This window comes from Eurosta solidaginis, chromosome 1 (genome assembly GCF_040869045.1).
Source record: "Eurosta solidaginis isolate ZX-2024a chromosome 1, ASM4086904v1, whole genome shotgun sequence".
NCBI classification, from domain to species: Eukaryota; Metazoa; Arthropoda; class Insecta; order Diptera; family Tephritidae; genus Eurosta; species Eurosta solidaginis.
The window spans coordinates 340917778-340936567 of NC_090319.1; the positions used below are offsets into that span (position 1 = coordinate 340917778).

The following is an 18790-nucleotide window of genomic DNA, read 5'->3' on the forward strand; positions in this document are numbered from 1 at the left end:
CTTGTATGATGTTCAACTGATAAATGTATTAAAAGGCGTTCGTATATACATACATTCATACATATGCATAAAATACTACGTGTGGGGGTGTTTGCTTGGTAGGCCACAGGCTATGTGAATGAGTTCAAAAGATTACAAAACATATTAGTAAAGATTTTGTGTTTTGTGAGTGGCATATAGTTAGCCTCCCTTGTTTCCTGTCATTCATAAACCCACCCATATTTTTTTCCAGAAATGTACATATAACTCATGATTCATTTACTAGAAGTTTGATCTTCAATGATGACAGATTTTTGACACTCCCAAGTTGAAAAACCTGGACGGCTTGCTTTTACGAAGTAAGGAAAACGGGGAATAATTCAATACCCTTCAGTGAAAATTGTAGTAGAAAAGTATCTTTGGTATTATATTAGTAGTGATAATAAATTTGTGAATGCCAAAAGTTTTTGAGGAAATAATTCATTTGTACTAAATATTTCGTGAATTGATAAAGTTATGTTGGTTTGGTCATTCTTTCAGAAATTGTTTGAAGAATGCCGTACGTTAGAATTTTATTCAAAAGTGCAATATCTCAAAATTTGTTTCAAAAACTCCCTATACGAGCATAAGTTCAACGCATTTTGTCATAAGAGGGAGTTAATGGAAAGCGTTTTTAGAAGAGCATTCTTCAATCTAACTCTAATATGGGGCGGTTTTGTGACAAATCCTGAATTGGGAAATTTTTGAAAAATATTTTGAGATAGCACGATTTTGAGCAGGCAGCCGACATGGGGTGATACGCTACTCAGCAGCCGCAACGAACTGACAAAAACAAAAATAAAAGAAAATGGCTTATTTTCTTAGAACTTAATATTCCTTCCTTGACTTTGACAGAAGAGTTAAGCTTTTGTTCGGTCCTGCTACACAGGGAGTATTCACCTTTTTATTCTGAAATTTCGGAAAGCTCTTTTCCGTTAAGTATTCATGGAAGCGTTCCGTATAAACCGTTAATTTAGAATATTCGGAACACGTTCTTTGATACTACCTCACGAGGTCCGAATATATCAAATAAGTATATACATAATATTTCAAATATAAACCTATTCCCCAAATTCTTAAGTGGAGACGAATGTTCCGGAATTAATAGAACAGAAGGTCGTCTTTTAATATGCGCCCAAAAAATATCCAGAGAAGAGTCAAAAGACGCGTATTGACCTCGATAACAATAATTCGAAGGCGGAAATAAAAATTTTAGCTCGTTCAAAAGATTATTGACCAAAAACCGAAAAATGACCCCGGGTTGCGTTGGCGGCCTTCAGCTGAGCTTATAAAGAATTACCCTGGCTGGTCCACCAATGAGGTGGGATCAAAATTAAATTCGTGCAAAATCCCTTTGTACACAAAATCTTTTTCTGTGCACAAAAACATTACAACAACCACATGAAAATTTGCCAATTTCAACTGCAAATATCTCGGGGCAGAGATACAATTTTCTTCTCCGCCTTCGGATTATTGTTGTCGAGGTCACCTCTGTCGATATTTTTAGACGCGTTTTAGCAGTAGACTCCTATGCTAGACTTTTACCTTAATAAGTTAACAGATAAGTGTTGCTGAAAAATATTTTTATACCAAGATTTCGCCTTTAACTACTTTTTTTAGACAAACTTGCCAAGAAGCAACACATTCAGGGGATGTCAGTTCAACTTGGGAGCAAGATGGCCGCAATTGTCAAAAATTTTGACTGCCGAACAAACCTCTTGTGATTGAATCATGCATATAACTTTCGCTTCTCACAAAATTCAAAAAATATTTAAAGTGAGTTGTACTTCTGATGAATTTGCCTTTTAAGTGGAAAAACCACCCTGCAACCAATTGCTAGGCAGTTTTCCCCCCTTTGCAGCACTTCAAGCATTAAAACTAAACCTTATTTTTGTTCTTAATATAACATATGTGCTAACTGTTTAGTCATTAGGAGGAATGACATATGCGGAATTTCAATTCATTGTCGGTATATTGCGGTTTTGCTTATTCAACAGGTTTGGCGCGTCCTCAGACTTCACCTCACGTGGGATTCTTGCCCTTCCCTTAGATGTTTGGTAAACTAACTTTATATATTTTCAGTGGTTAATTTTGTTCAGTCTTATCAACTAAGCTTCATTATCTCGCTACTTATCTGCTCATAGGAGCTCCACATTCAGGAATGCCTTCTTCGCTCCGCTAATCTTCTTATGGACAAACGGAGCCTTTAATAATAAATAAAATAAATGCAAGACGGGAGAGCTTCGAAGACATATAATTGCGAGCTTCTCCTGCAATTTGTGTCGTGGTCTTTGAATTTTTTCTACAAACTGGTGAGACGTGACCTTCATGTTTTACGCCAACTCCGTACGGCATCTGCAAGGCAGATGTGTTTTTGCTGAAAAGCTTATCATGGCAGAAATACACTTGGAGTATTTGCCAAATCACTGCCGAGGGGCGACCCCGGTTAGAAAAGCTTTATCCTAATTGATGTTAATTTGTCCGTTCAAGGTCCATTCAGGACTATTTGCGTTGGGTCAATTTGAAGCATTCTCTACCTTCCCTGACCAGCTTATTGAACATCAGAAAATATACCAGAGAAAATTTATAAGAAGAGACGAGTAGAATTGCGAATAAAAACCTAGGTTTGGACGTTTATATTTTAAGGTTGTGGTAGCGCTGTTTTCAAAGGGAAACCGCAAACACAGTTTATGTCAAATGGTCGCAAATGCCTTAAGAAAAATTTGTTAAGTGCTCAGTTGATGTATACAAACTATAAAAAATTAATGAAACTATACGGATATGAAGATCTCTCATAACCTTTTTATTATCTAGGCATACTAAGCGTCGGCGTTCCTGCTGAAATTTCTAGATTGTATTAAAACTTTCATGTAGTATGCTAAGCAGTCATTTTCGTTAGGAATGTGATAGCTTAAAATATTAGACCTTTTTCTCTGTACATGTGTACGTGTGCCTTATGAGTTGCTTATCACACTTAATTTTTTTAAGCTGTCAAATAGCGGATACCACTGTCTTAAAAATTTTAATCTCATTATTAAAAAGTGTTATTAACGCGTGTGTGGTGTGCGCGCAGAAGCAATTTTTATACCTTTCATGAAAGTGAAATGGTATATTAACTTTGGCACGAATTTCAAAATTGTAAGACCTTAAAGGAAAATAGATAGACCCACCATTAGGTATACCGAAATTATCAGGATGAAGAGTTGAGTTGATTTGGCCATGTCCATCTGTCTGTCTGTCTGTTTGTAAGAAAACTCGTCCCTCAGTTTTTGAGATTTCTTTGATGAAATCTGGTGAGCGGGTGTACTTAGGTCTCCGTTTATAGATTTGTCGGAACCGGCTGGATCAGACCACTATAGCATATATCCTCCATACAACCGATTTTTCAGAAAAAGAGGATTTATGTCATATCTTCTTCAATTTATCAGATTGAAGTATATTTCGTATATTGCACATATTGTTGTCTGAAAAATGGATGAGATCGGTCTATATATAGTATATATCCCCCCCAACCGGTTGTTCAGGTAAGAAACTTTTCGTAATTACTGCCCCATTTAAAGAGCTAGAGGCTTCAAATTTCAACGAATGCTTACGCATATAGCATATATTGTTGTCTGAAAAAATCATAAAGATCGGTGGTATATATAGTATATATATGGTGGTATATATAGTATATATATATAGTATATATATATATATATATTTTCGCAATTTTAGCCCCATTTTAACAGCTAGAAGCATCAAATTTCAACGAATGCTTACGCATATAGCATACATTGTTGTCTGAAAAAATCATAGAGATCGGTGGTATATATATTATATATCTCATGCAACCGATTTTTCAAATAAGAAACTTTTCGCACTTTCTGCCCCATTTTAACAGCTAGAAGCTTCAAATTTCACCAAATGAATACGTATATAGTATATATTGTTGTCTGAAAAAAATCATTGTTCAGCCCCATTCATGAAAGGTGTGAAGTCTTCGGCACAGCCTAAGACAGTCCCGTCTTTACTTGTTTTTAATTATGAATATCTATTTTAATTTTAAAAGAAACCCTTTGGTTTATTTAGCTTTCTAAGGAAAATTTTATTTTTCTCAATTAATTTTTCTCAATTAAGGCTACAAAATTTTCATCAAATATAAACGATTTTAGACACTTAGGCGGCCATAATTTAATTTCTGAAGTTGCCGCAATTACAAAAACAGCACTCCAACAGTTCCCATCCATCGCATATCTGGCGTTAGCTGTCAAGTAATCGGAACTTAGCTATTTCTGAAACGCGTGCTATGGTTTTTTTCAACCTATGTGAAATCGCATGTTTTAACGTGAATATTATAAGTTTTAAGACAATTGAATTGAGTAGTTGTGATGGATTCTGATATTTCAGGTAAATACTAACATAATTTATGGTGCCTATGATTTTTAAAAGTTATAAATTGATAAAGAACCTTGGATGTTAAAAAAAAATTTTTTTTTGATTTTTGGTGTTCAAAACCAGATTTGTTATGTTTCCAAGTCCGTCCAAGTGAAAATTAGTTTTGAACATGGTACTTGGCACAATTAGCTTGACAACTGTATTAAATTTAGCTGCAGATACTTGCAGATAGGGGGTTAGATAGAGGGTTTTGTTGCTGTACAACATGAAAAATAGCCTCACTGCGCAGAATTATTTAGTGTTAAACAGTGTAATATCTATTTCTTTAATATAACCGATTATTACACAAATTATTATAACTTTTCATTTATTAAACAGTTTTAAGAAGATATAGGCAATAAAATATTTTTGGCCGCCTAAAACTTGAAAATCTACATATGTGCGATGTTTTATTTAAAATCAACAAATAATATCCAAACATACATACACCACATGAAAAGACGGCCACCAGTGCGTATACGTAATATTTTTGATGAGTAAACATCTTTGCTTACGGTATTTGGGAATGCTATATGGGGGATATATATGTATGTGATTGCAGGCGTAATATGGGGTATTGGTATTCTGTATGGAGTACTAGAGAAAGTGTTAGTGTAACTTAGTGTAGCGTAAAGTGGGAACAATCTACGTGGTATAGTTGATATGAGCGACAGCACACAGCAACTCAAGGCAAACACGTCATTTAAATTTTAATTAAAGATTCCGAGCACGAAGAGATGTATCAACTGCTGTTTTGTTGAAAACAAAGAGCCAGATATATAATGAAAAACGTGAGAAAATGCGAAACTTTGATTACTGAATACTTTATTCATTGTAATTTTTTATTTTAGTTTATTTTATTTTTTTTTTTTTTATTTTACTTTATCTTATTTTATTTTATTTTACTTTATTTAATTTAATTTAATTTTTTTTTATTTTACTTTATTTTATTTTATTTTATTTTATTTTATTTTTTGTTTTGTTTTATTTTACTCTATTTTATTTTTTTATGTTATTTTACTTTATTTTGCTTTATTTTAATTTATTTTATTTTATTTTATTTTGTTTTAATTTATTTTGTTTAAATAAATTTTTTTTTTTTCCATATTGAAATAAAATTAAGTTATATTATATTAATCTAAATAAAATAATTAAAAAAATAAAATAAAATAAAAGAAAATGAGAAACAGATAAATTTAAAAAAAAATTATCTCAACCGTTAAAATAAAATAAAATGAAATAAAACAAAACAAAACAAAATAAAAATTTAATTAAATAGCATATTTATCGGTTTTTTATCGATTCATTAACGAAACGTTATTGACAGGCTATCAAATCGATTTGTTTTCGGATTATTACCAATTTCTTATGGAGTGCTATCGAATAGTTATAGATATGTTATTAAAACGATATCAATTTCTTATCGAAAAGTTATCGATTTTGTTATCAGAAATGTATCGAGCTGCTATGAATCAGAAACCGATACAATTTTAATATGAAATCGATCTCACATATTAGCTTAATTTATTTATTATTACGGCTATGTAGGCCTAAAACTTAAACTACTAAATACAATTCAAAATTAAAGTCACTTAGTTCTATTGAATATGCTGCAGGAATGCCATGTGATTCCGATCAGCATATTTATTAACTTGACAAACGGACGAGTCTGTGAGTCTGGAGGTTGGAAAGGACACGTTTCCAACCCTCCGGTGCTCCCAGCATAAGGCAACAAAATTTTGAACATATATTTTCATTTATGACGCTGTCGGAATGCATGGAGATTCCGATCAGCACAGCTCAACATATGTAACCCAACGAGGCGGTAAGAAATCAATAAGAAGACGATAACAAGCTGACACCAAGTCGATAGCTAGTTGATAACAAATCAAAAACCCAACAAAAGTAGTTCGCTATTAATAACGAAACAATAAATTGTCGATATAGATTGTTACCGATAAGAGGCCAACGAAGTTCTTCCTAAAAAACCCGACACAGGTTTTTATGCTCAGTTGAGCAGAGCTCACAGAGTATATAAAGTTTGATTGCACAACGGCTGGTTGTACAGGTATAAAAGAATCGAGATAGATAAAGACTTCCATATATCAAAATCATCAGGATCGAAAAAAAATTTGATTTAGCCATGTCCGTCCGTCCGTTAACACTATAACTTGAGTAAATTTTGAGCTATCTTGATGAAATTTGGTATGTAGGTTCCTGAGCACTCATCTCAGATCGCTATTTAAAATGAACGATATCGGACTATAACCACGCCCACTTTTTCGATATCGAAAATTTCGAAAAACCGAAAAAGTGTACTAATTCATTACCAAAGACAGATAAAGCGATGAAATTCGGTAGGTGAGTTGAAATTATGACGCAGAATTGAAAATTAGTAAAATTTTAGACAATGGGCGTGGCACCGCCCACTTTTAAAATAAGGTAATTTAAAGATTTCCAAGCTGTATTTTGGCAGTCGTTGAAGATATCATGATGAACTTTTGCAGGAACGTTACCCCTATTACTATATGTACGATTAAAAACAATTAGCAAAATCAGAGAGGGAATACGCCCACTTTAAAAAAAAATTTTTTAAAGTAAAATTTTAACAAAAAATTTGATATCTTTACAGTATATAAGTAAATTATGTCAACATTCAACTCCAGTAATGATATGGTGCAACAAAATACAAAAATAAAAGAAAATTTCAAAATGGGCGTGGCTCCGCCCTTTTTCATTTAATTTATCTAGGATACTTTTAATGCCATAAGTCGAACAAAAATTTACCAATCCTTTTGAAATTTGGTAGGATCATAGATTTTATGACGTTAACTGCTTTCTGTGAAAATGGGTGAAATCGGTTGAAGCCACTCCCAGTTTTTATACACGGTCGTCCGTCTGTCCTTCCGCATGGCCGTTAACACGATAACTACAGAAAAAATCGACATATCTTTACTGAACTTACTTCACGTACTTATCTGAACGCACTTTATCTTGGTGTAAAAAATGAACGAGATCCGACTATGACCACGCCCACTTTTTCGATATCGAAAATTCTGAAAAATTAAAAAAATGCCATAATTCTATACCAAATACGAAAAAAGGGATGAAACATGGTAATTGGATTGGTTTAATATAAATATATACCTTTGGAAATATAACTTTGGAAAAAACTTTGTAAAATGGTTGTGACACCTACCATATTAAGTAGAAGAAAATGAAAATGTTCTTCAGGGCGAAATAAAAAACCCTTGAAATCTTTGCAGGTATTACATATATAAATAAATTAGCGGTATCCGACAGATGATGTTCTGGGTCACCCTGGTCCACATTTTGGTCGATATCTGGAAAACGCCTTCACATATACAACTACCACCACTCCCTTTTAAAATTCTCATTAATACCTTTAATTTGATACCAATATCGTTCAAACATATTCTAGAGTCACCCCTGGTCCACCTTTATGGCGATATCTCGAAAAGGTGTCCACCTATAGAACTAAGGCCCACTCCCTTTTAAAATGCTCATTAACACCTTTCATTTGATACCCATATCGTTCAAACATATTCTAGAGTCACCCCTGGTCCACCTTTATGGCGATATCTCGAAAAGGTGTCCACCTATAGAACTAAGGCCCACTCCCTTTTAAAATACTCATTAACACCTTTCGTTTGATACCCATATTGTACAAACGTATTCTAGAGTCACCCCTGGTCCACCTTTATGGCGATATCTCGAAAAGGCGACCACCTATACAACTACCACCACTCCCTTTTAAAATACTATTTAGCACCTTTTTTTTTGATACCCATATTGTACAAACAAATTCTAGAGTCAACCCTGATCCACCTTTATGGCGATATCCTTAAATGGCGTCCACCTATAGAACTATGGCCCACTCCCTCATAAAATACTTTTTAATGCCTTTCATTTGATACACATGTCATACAAACAAATTCCACGGTTTCCCGCGTTTCATATTCCTACATGGTTATTTTCCCTTATGTTGTCACCATAGCTCTCAACTGAGTATTTAATGTTCGGCTACACCCGAACTTAACCTTCCTTACTTGTTTCTGGTTAAGTGACCTCTTTTGTGGCCTAAACTCAACCCTGGTGTGAGCTGTTGTTTATTTAAAACCCTCAGTTTGGTAAACGTCCACATTGAACTTCAAGAGTACCTGGTGCTCAGGGGTTTTTTGTTATTTTTTATAAAAAAGTTACGTGCATACAAGTAAAACTTATATAAGAGTTAAAAAAAAATCTGGCTTTTAGTATGTTGTTTTATGATTTTAACGTTATAGCCGAACGAAACCAAGGTCTTTTGAGCGTAAACGTGGTTGGACTGATACGCTCTAAAAAACAAAAATAAACAAAAATTTGGGCAACAGACACAGAGTCCAAATAGCATGGTGGCCTCCAAGTTTAGAGACACTCTGGAGTATTTGGAAAAACTCGCAATATATTCCTTGCTTCATTATGAAGTTTGTGTTTTTTAATTTAATTCGACAATTAAACTCACCTGTTATATCGATTGGAAAAAATTTTTATTTACACCAATTACAACTACGCGCCAAAGAAATTGTTTCTATGCATGTATTTTTTAAGAAACTGGAGCTTCTGCTTCAGATGGCTGTAACGATTTTGTCTTCGTAGCTTTGTATTTTCCTTTTTGCTGCAAATTATTTCTTGCTAGTCTAGGTTTTTCTTAATACGAGATACCCAATTACATATTAGTCAGCAGAAGAGTAAAAGCTCAATTCATACTTCGAGCTATATCTGTAAAGAGAGAAATGTGCAAAAAGGGTAAAATTAGAAAATAAATGAATTGCAAAATTAAGTTAATTATTTCTTCATAAACTGTCTATCCATGGGTGTGTGTGTGTAGGAGGGGCATAATATAATGAAACCGATTATTTTCTCTATGCTCAGAGACTGATATCCAAATATCTTTTTTTTTGATGCTGGTATATGTAGCGACTTTCGCTCTACAATTGCGCATGTGATGTCAGCCTAATGGTCTAATTCAATGTAATACCTCAACAGCTGATTTAATTCGCCGTGCCCTTGACCCTGAAAATTAAAATCACTGTTCGGCACCTTAACTGCGTTCTCTCTTTCCTTTTTCGGCGAACATTCATCAGAGACGGACATCACTTTTAAGAAGCTACATTTTCCCCAGCTAAATGCAAATAAGTATTTGCATAATATAACCTAGCTGTGATCCTTTTTTTATAACCAAATAAATACAATCAAATACGCTAACAATTGATTGATTTGGCATCCGAACATTTGGTAAGTAGCAGAAACTGTCTCGCTACATTGGTGACCCCGACGAAGAATTGTTTCGCAAGCAGTAATTTTGCGACTTGCTATCATCATCGTTTGTGAAATCATCACATTGCCACCCGGTAAAGTGCACGTTGCTACATATTTATGCATAACCACAAATTTGCACAATAATCGTAGGAAAAGCAACGCACATTTAATTTTGCCAATTTTACCATCTCGATTTGATATTTTCCTTCTGCCCGAAGTACGTAAAAAACTAACATGACTAATTCGGAGAACACTGCGCCTGAACTCAAACCTATATTTGCTCAATCTGTAGTGAGGCAAATTCAATTTAATCCTGATAAGCCATCTCTTTGGTTTGCCCAAATCGAAGCTCAATTTATTATTTTAAATGTTTCGAAAGAAGTAGACAAATTTTACCATGCAATTTCGGTAATTGACGACCGCTACGCCGCAGAAGTGGAGGACATAATTGTCGCACCACCGTCGGTAAATCCATACTCGACCCTTAAAACGGGGCTAATAACGCGTTTTTCAAAATCCAAGGAGGCAAAGCTGCAACAATTACTGGATGGCGAAGCCATCGGCGACAGAACGCCTTCTCAATTTTTGCGCCACCTCAAATCCTTGGTAACCGGAGTTGGTGAAGACGTTATTAAAGCAAAGTGGTTATCAGCGCTCCCTAAAGGCATGCGCGCCATGCTTGCACTACAAACCACCGCTTCGTTAGACGAGCTAGGTGCCAGCGCTGACAAATTGCACGAAATTCTTCAGAATAGGCAGACAGCTGCAATTTCCTCAAGTACTGCGGACGTGAGTATGCAAATATCAGATTTAACTAAACAAGTGGCCGCTTTGACTACTACTATTAACAATCAACGGTCTAGGCGAAGCAGCCGAAAACAATACCAACCTCGACATAGGTCACGCAGTTTTTCAAAAGTTCGCAAACTAAATTCGAAAGGAATTTGCTATTACCACGAAAAGTTTGGTAAAGATACTAAACGCTGTACTGAGGGCTGTAAGTTTTCGGGAAACGCGAAAGAGAATCACTAATGGCGGATAGTGATTCACTACTCGACTCTCGCCGCCTTTTTATTAAAGATCGCACCTCTGGTACGTCATATTTGGTGGACACAGGTTTCGATCTGTCCGTATTTCCTAGGTCGCAGTTGAGAACCCAATTACCTCCAGTCAACTACCAGCTCCACGCAGCAAATGGTACGGTGATTCAAACATACGGCACCAAAATAATTTCGTTAAATCTCGGCCTTAGACGCGAATTGACATGGAACTTTATCGTTGCGGATGTAACGAAACCCATTATCGGGGCAGATTTGTTGAGTCACTTTGACTTACTTGTCGACCTTAAGCGAAAATGTTTTCGTGATGGAGTTACAGGGTTTACATCGCCTGCGTTTTTTGCCAACGCAACAGGCGCTTCATCGATTAAAGCAATCGACGGCGACACAATTTTTCACAGATTGCTCAGTAGGTACCCTGAAATCACCAAACCTGATGGTGTCAATAAACCTAAGAAGCACGCTACACAGCACCATATTCAAACTACAGAAGGACCTCCAGTAACAAGCAAGGCTCGCCGACTTGCTCCAGATAAGCTTAACATCGCTCGCGAAGAGTTCAACAAAATGATAAAACTGGGTATTGCACGACCTTCAAATAGCACCTGGTCATCAGCACTACATCTACAACCTAAACGTTCTGGCGAGTGGCGACCTTGTGGAGACTACCGTGGTCTCAATGCTCGCACTGTTCCTGATAAGTACCCAGTACGCTACTTGGAAGATTTTACCGCAACCCTCAGTGGTAAAGAAATATTTTCGACTATCGATCTAGTACGTGCTTTCAACCAGATCCCAGTGGCACCGCAAGACATTTGCAAAACTGCCATTATTACACTTTTCGGGCTTTCCGAATTCCCTTACATGACGTTTGGACTTCGGAACGCCACGCAAACCTTTCAAAGGTTCATCGACGAGGTGACACGGTGTAGAAAATATATGGTAGATATTTTTTCTTATATTGACGACATACTCGTTGCGTCAAACAACGAGACGGATCATTTGAAACACCTAGAGACTTTATTTCAACGACTTCAAGATTATGGCCTTGTTATCAACCCTTCAAAATCTGTTTTTGGCAAGAGTGAAGTACGTTTTCTGGGTCATACGGTAAATAGGCATGGCATCAAGCCATTAACTGAAAAGGTTGACGCTATTATTAATATCGAGCTACCTTCTACAATAAAATTTTTGCGAGGATTCCTTGGAAAAATAAATTTGTAAAGGAAGTTTATAAAGAATGCCGCAGAGATTCTTGCGCCACTTAACAAACTATTGGAAGGGCCGAACGTGAAAGGCTCCCAAAAAATTGACTGGACCGAGGAACGAAAAGCTGCATTTCAGCAAGCGAAAAGCGCTCTTGCAGAAGCCACCCTTTTAGCACACCCAAACGTAACAGCACAGTGGGCCATATTCACAGACGCATCAGACTACGGGGTAGGAACAGTTTTGCAGCAACTTGTCGGTAAAAACTGGCAACCGTTAGCATTCTTCAGCAGAAAAATGCCGCCGTCTATTCAAAAGCTGTCAACGTACGACCGCGAGTTACATGCAGTTTACGAGGCGGTGAAGCAGTTTCGTCATATTTTCGAAGGCCGTTCCGTCATCATTTATACGGATCACAAACCACTACAGCATGCGTTTCAGCAACGTACAGAGAGGGCTTCACCATGGCAGTTTAGAAGGCTAGATTTTATAGGCCAGTTCACGTCTGATATCAGACATCTCTCAGGGCGTGATAATACAGTAGCCGACACCCTTTCGCGTGTAGAAGCCATCTCACCTACCATTTCAATACGTCAGCTCGCAGATGCACAGCAGACAGACATAGAACTTCAACGTCTAATCAACAATTCCAACACCGCTTTAAACCTACAGAAGCTGCGTATTGAGGCAAACGAGCCTACATTATACTGCGACGCATCAACGGGTACTGTCAGACCCTACGTTCCTATGCCTTTGAGGAAAAGCATCTTTGATGCGCTTCACTCTCTCGCACACCCCGGAATCAAATCGTCCCAAAAACTCGTTAGTCAGCGCTACGCGTGGCCTTCGTTGAACAAAGATTGCCGTACGTGGGCCAAAGCGTGTATCAACTGCCAGCGCAACAAAATACAACGTCATGTGTTTTCGCCAATAAGAACCTTCCAACCGACTTCGCAACGCTTTGAACATATCCACATAGACTTGGTATCTCTGCCGTCGTCACGCGGTTTCAATCAGTGTCTAACTATAGTCGACCGCTTCACAAGATTTCCAGAAGCGGTGCCTTTGGAAAACGGAACCGCAGAGACAGTAGCAAGCGAACTCATACGAAATTGGATTGCGAGATATGGAGTTCCCAGAAGAATTACCTCGGACCAAGGCCGGCAATTTGAATCCAAGCTATTTCAAACACTGTCGCAAGTTTTCGGAATCAAGCACCTAAGAACAACACCGTATCATCCACAATCCAATGGCTTAGTTGAACGTCTCCATAGACAACTTAAGTCAGCACTTTTATGCCACAACGAATCGTGGTACGACGCTCTACCCGTGGTATTACTTGGCCTTCGTGCGGCCTGGAAGGAGGACATAGCAACAACTCCTGCCGAACTTGTGTACGGTGAGCCGATACGCCTACCAGGTGAGTTTATCGCTCCATCTAACTCTAAAATTTCAACTAGCGAGCTCTTATGCTCCTTAAAGAACTTTCTCAAAACTTTGGCGCCCGCCGAGATGTCACGTCACGGCCAGCGCTCTACTTTTTATTTTAAGGAACTCGATACCTGCTCACACGTCTTAATACGAAACGACCACATCGAGATATCGTTCTCGCCACCCTACGAGGGACCTTTTCGAGTTATTTCACGCCATGACAAATATTTCATAGTGGATTATAAAGGAAAACATAACGCAATATCAGTTGACAGATTAAAGCCAGTTTATGTTGCAGATGAAAATATACAAATTTCAAACACATCCTCTCATACGTTGGCGTCGACTCAACACTCGGCAGTAGTTTCATTCAAAAAATAGTTACTTAACTATAAGCTTCATATTCTTGCTAAACATTATATTATCAAATCTAAACATTGTTTACTTTTCAAATCTTTGCATTGTCATCACATGATTAATTTATATTACTAATATCACAAGATTTTTTTTTAAACAAGGGGAGTCTGTAGCGACTTTCGCTCTACAATTGCGCATGTGATGTCAGCCTAATGGTCTAATTCAATGTAATACCTCAACAGCTGATTTAATTCGCCGTGCCCTTGACCCTGAAAATTAAAATCACTGTTCGGCACCTTAACTGCGTTCTCTCTTTCCTTTTTCGGCGAACATTCATCAGAGACGGACATCACTTTTAAGAAGCTACATTTTCCCCAGCTAAATGCAAATAAGTATTTGCATAATATAACCTAGCTGTGATCCTTTTTTTATAACCAAATAAATACAATCAAATACGCTAACAATTGATTGATTTGGCATCCGAACATTTGGTAAGTAGCAGAAACTGTCTCGCTACATATACATATGTATATGCATTGGTTCATATGTATGTTTGTATATAATTATACTCAGCTGAGCAGAGCTCACAGAGTATTTAACGTAACGGCATAATCTAATCGAGATAGATATAGACGTCTATGTATCAAAATGATCTGGGCGAAAAAAGAAATTCATTTCGCAATGTCCGTTCGTCCGTCTGTCCGTAAACACGATAACTTGAGTAAATTTGGAATGAAATCAGGTGTGTGAGTTGGGCACTCATCTCAGATCGCAAATTAAAATGAACGAAATCGGACTATAACCACTCCCACTTTTTCGATATCCAAAATATCGAAAAAACGAAAAAGTGCGATACATCATTACTAAAGACGGCTAAAGCGATGAAACTTGGTAGGTGGGTTGACCTTATGACGCAGAATATAAAACTACTAAAATGTTTGACAATGGGCGTGGCATCGCCCACTTTTAAAAGAAGGTAATTTAAAAGTTTTGCAAACTTTAATTTGGCAGTCGTTGAAGATATCATGATGCAATTTTGCTGGAACGTTTCTCCTATGACTATACGTGCTCTAAATAAAAATTAGCAAAATCGGATGACGAACACGCCCACTTTAAAAACAAAAATTTTAAAAGTCGAATTTTAACAAAAAATTTAATATATTTACACTATATAAGTAAATTATGTCAACATTCAACTCTAACATTTGTCTCCAGAGCTCTCAGCTGAGTATGTAATGTTCGGTTACACCCTAACTTAGCCTTTCTTACTTGTTATACATATGTGAAAGTATCTGAGAAAAAAGAACAAAATTGATAAAAAACTGTTATTTTCCGCAACTCAATTGTTTTTTTTTTAACTTAATCAAAAACTACAAAATATATCTGCAAAATAGAAAACTCAACTTAAAGAAATAAAAAATAAATAATAAGTAAATGTAAGGCGCGATGAACTCCGAAGAGATTTTTGGGAGAGCTTCTCTCTTCCAATTTCCTTCGTGTTCCTTATAGTTTTTCTTACAAATTGGAGGGACGGACCTACTTGTATTGTGCCGATTGCGAACTGCATCTGCAGAGCAGATAAGTTTTCACTGAAAAACTTTTCATGGAAAGATACTCTAGAAGTGCTTGCAAACAATGCCGCTTAGACCCCGCTTAGACAAGTTTTCTTCTAATTGAAAAAACTTGTTTCTAAAATTCTGTCGTTGCTTTGCCCGGGTCGTGAACCGGGTCGGTGTGGTAGCTGGAGCACGCTACCACGACACCACAGCGTAGAAATACAAACGTTTCAACAAACCCAGACTTAAATAAGGAAGGAAGGCTAAGCTCGGGTGTAACCAAATTTTACATACTCAGCTGAGAGCTTTGGAGACAAAATAAGGAAAAATCACCATTTAGGAAAATGAATCTATGGTAACCATGGAATGTGTTTGTATAAGTGGTATTACATGGAAGGTATAAGAGAGTATTAAGAGTCAATAAACCAATCCAATTACCACGTTTCATCTCTTTTTTATATTTGGTACGGAATTATGGTATTTTTTTCATTTTTCGTAATTTACGATATCGAAAAAGTGGGCGTTGTCATAGTCGGATTTCGGCTATTTTTTTTACCAATACAAAGTAAGTTCAGATAAGTACGTGAACTAAGTTTAGTAAAGATATAACGATTTTTGCTCAAGTTGTCGTGTTATCGGCCGAGCGGAAGGACAGACGGTCGACTGTGTATAAAAACTGTGCGTGTCTTCAACCGATTTTGATATCGTCATAGCAATATATGCTCTACCAATTTTCACAAGGATTGGTAAATTTTTGTTCGACTTATGGCCTTAAAAGTATTCTAGACGAATAAAATGAAACAGGGAGGAGCCACGCCAGATATTAAATTTTTTTTTTTTAAAGTGGGCGTGTCATCATCCGATTTTGCTAATTTTTATTTAGCGCACATATAGTCATAGGAGTAACGTGCCTGCCAAATTTTATCATGATATTTTCAACGACTGCGAAATTACGGCTTGCGAAACTTTGAAATTACCTTCTTTTAATAGTGGGCGGTGCCGCGTCCATTGTCCAAAATTTTACTAATTTTATATTTTGAGTCATAGGGTCAATCCACCTACCAAGTTTCATCGCTTTATCCGTCTTTGGTAATGAATTATTGCACATTTTCTGTTTTTCGAAATTTTCGATATCGAAAAAGTGGGCGTGGTTTAAGTCCGATTTCGTTTATTTAAAATAGCGATCTGAGATGAGTGCCCAGGAACCTGCGTACCAAATTTCATCTTGATACCTCAAAACGTACTCAAGTTATCGTGTTTAAGGACGGACGGACGGACGGACGGACATGGTTAAATGAATCCATTTAGGAACCGTAATCGATAAAGCAGTTCACTTACATGATCCAAGGGAGCATTTCATTTTAACTGGTTTTATTGAGCGATGAATCGCTATTATGTAGAAACAAAAACAGTCCGCAATGTATTTGTTTTACACATCTTAGCTCAACAGATGGGTTGGAGCGTATTTGTTTTGGGCAATGTTGCTTTCTCTATTTGTACTTTAATGATGTCGAATTTTGTATTCTGTTTTATACTTTTTGATAGCTTTGATTCCAGAAATATATGGGCGAAGTATTTCAACGCTCCTTAGGATCACCCATTGTTGAACAAATACTATTAACAATTTTTTTATAAATAAAGACTTTATAGCCATATAATTATTACGTTTGTAGGTCAATTAGTGGGCACTGGATGAGGGAACATTCTACAAGTTAATTGCTGGTTCCAAATTTGAAAACTTTTATGTTCACACTTTGAATATTTGAGAATTTATTGTTTTAAATTTGATTTAACTGTTGTAGTTTTGCCGAGTTTTCGGCATCGAAAACCGGTCAGAAAATCTATGCCACCCCACAAAACCGAACGTCAGACCATAGCTGATCCAGAAACCTACCTTTCCAGGAGTAAACTGCATCTACCTGCAGCTCGCACATTCCAGCGCGAGCTGAGATATCCACATATCAATTTCCATGTAATCCTAGAAGAATGGGTCCCTTTAACGCTCGAATGGAACTTTGACCAATTCGAAAATATGTCCATTCAACCCCTTCTCCAGATTACCAATCAATATCGATAACACTAACAAAAATTTAGGTAGTGTCTTCATCGCTGTAAGAAGATGAAGCATAGGTATTGATCATGCCAAACAACCAATGTACGGTACAATTTGTACCAGTGCATTCGATCGAGGCTTAGTTATATTGTATTTGATTGCAACCACCAACTGTGTACTCAAAAGATATTTATCGCTGTAAATTTGGTACATAAGGTTCCTGGCGCATGTTTCAATTCCTCCCCTCTTTTGGCTGACCTTGAAGATCGGTTGATATCAGGATTGTAGCCAATTAATAACGCAGACGCTTTGGCAAATCTAATGTAGTCCCTTTCAAAGAAAATAATGCTCCCCTTAATCAAGCTTAGTATAAAATCTCCTCAGATACATATAAAATTATCTTGCTTATACATACATACATATTTCATACGTCATTTCAACAATTTAAGTTGACATTTCAAAGGAAGTTTTCTATTTTATTAGTTTTTTCCTTATTTGGTAATTTATTCGCGTAATTTTTTCGTGCCGTTGCATCAAGCCAAATAAACCTGCAAAAATAAAGTCGGAATGCGCGTTTATTTGAATCAAAGTAATGTGGAATACTTTCACGGTTAATGCGTTATAAAGTTTTTCAACATTATGTGTTAGTACATAAAAATGTAGCAATATTTCTTGTTAAATTTATATGGAGCGTTGCAAGTTAAATGGTGCATGAAATTGCAGAACGCGAATAATTTTTGCCGTTTCGCCTCAAAATTGCCTTGGTTCTAAAAGTACTAACTTTTTTATATTTAATGTGCTATTAAAATATGTAGTTATTATGTATGTATATGTGTATATATAAGTAGTATGTATAATTGTATTTAAATATATATAAATATGCGTGTGCTTTGTGTGAAAGGAGAATTATGTACATAAGTAAGAAATTCCTAATAATTTTATTCTTTATAACAACTGTTTAGGAATGCACACCCATACATGCATAGACATCTATAGCCTTGCGCCAGTTCTATTCACTAATTTTAGCCTAACGTCATTCTAAATAACGCAACTCAATTAAGTTCATTAGCATTTTCTAGCCACAAAACATACATATGTACTCGTATGTGTCAGAGTTGGGGGTAGTGCACTAAATTTTCTCTGTGCAATAATATAGAAATTTTATAAATATCTATTAGACATTCCCTTAGTTGTAAGACTACTTGAGTTTACATATATTATTCATTCCAAATTTCGAGTATATCCTCGAGATATGCAGTTAGGGCCAAAAGCTCTTTTCTCAAAGCGGCATAAAATTTAAAATTACAGAAAATTTTACTACTCTTTTTATCTTGACTTTTTCGAATTTTTTTTATTTTATTTTTATTTTTTCGAAT

The 18790-nt window shown here is 36.2% G+C and overlaps 1 long non-coding RNA gene across 1 annotated transcript in view; it reads right to left on the bottom strand.

The window, feature by feature from the left end:
* Positions 1 to 8962: 8962 nt before the first annotated feature.
* Positions 8963 to 18790, bottom strand: part of LOC137244495 (uncharacterized) — a 109655-nt gene continuing 99827 nt past the window's right edge. Inside the window, exon 3 of the long non-coding RNA XR_010951046.1 lies at positions 8963 to 9213. This is a non-coding gene — a long non-coding RNA (uncharacterized lncRNA). The remainder of the gene's footprint in view (positions 9214 to 18790) is intronic.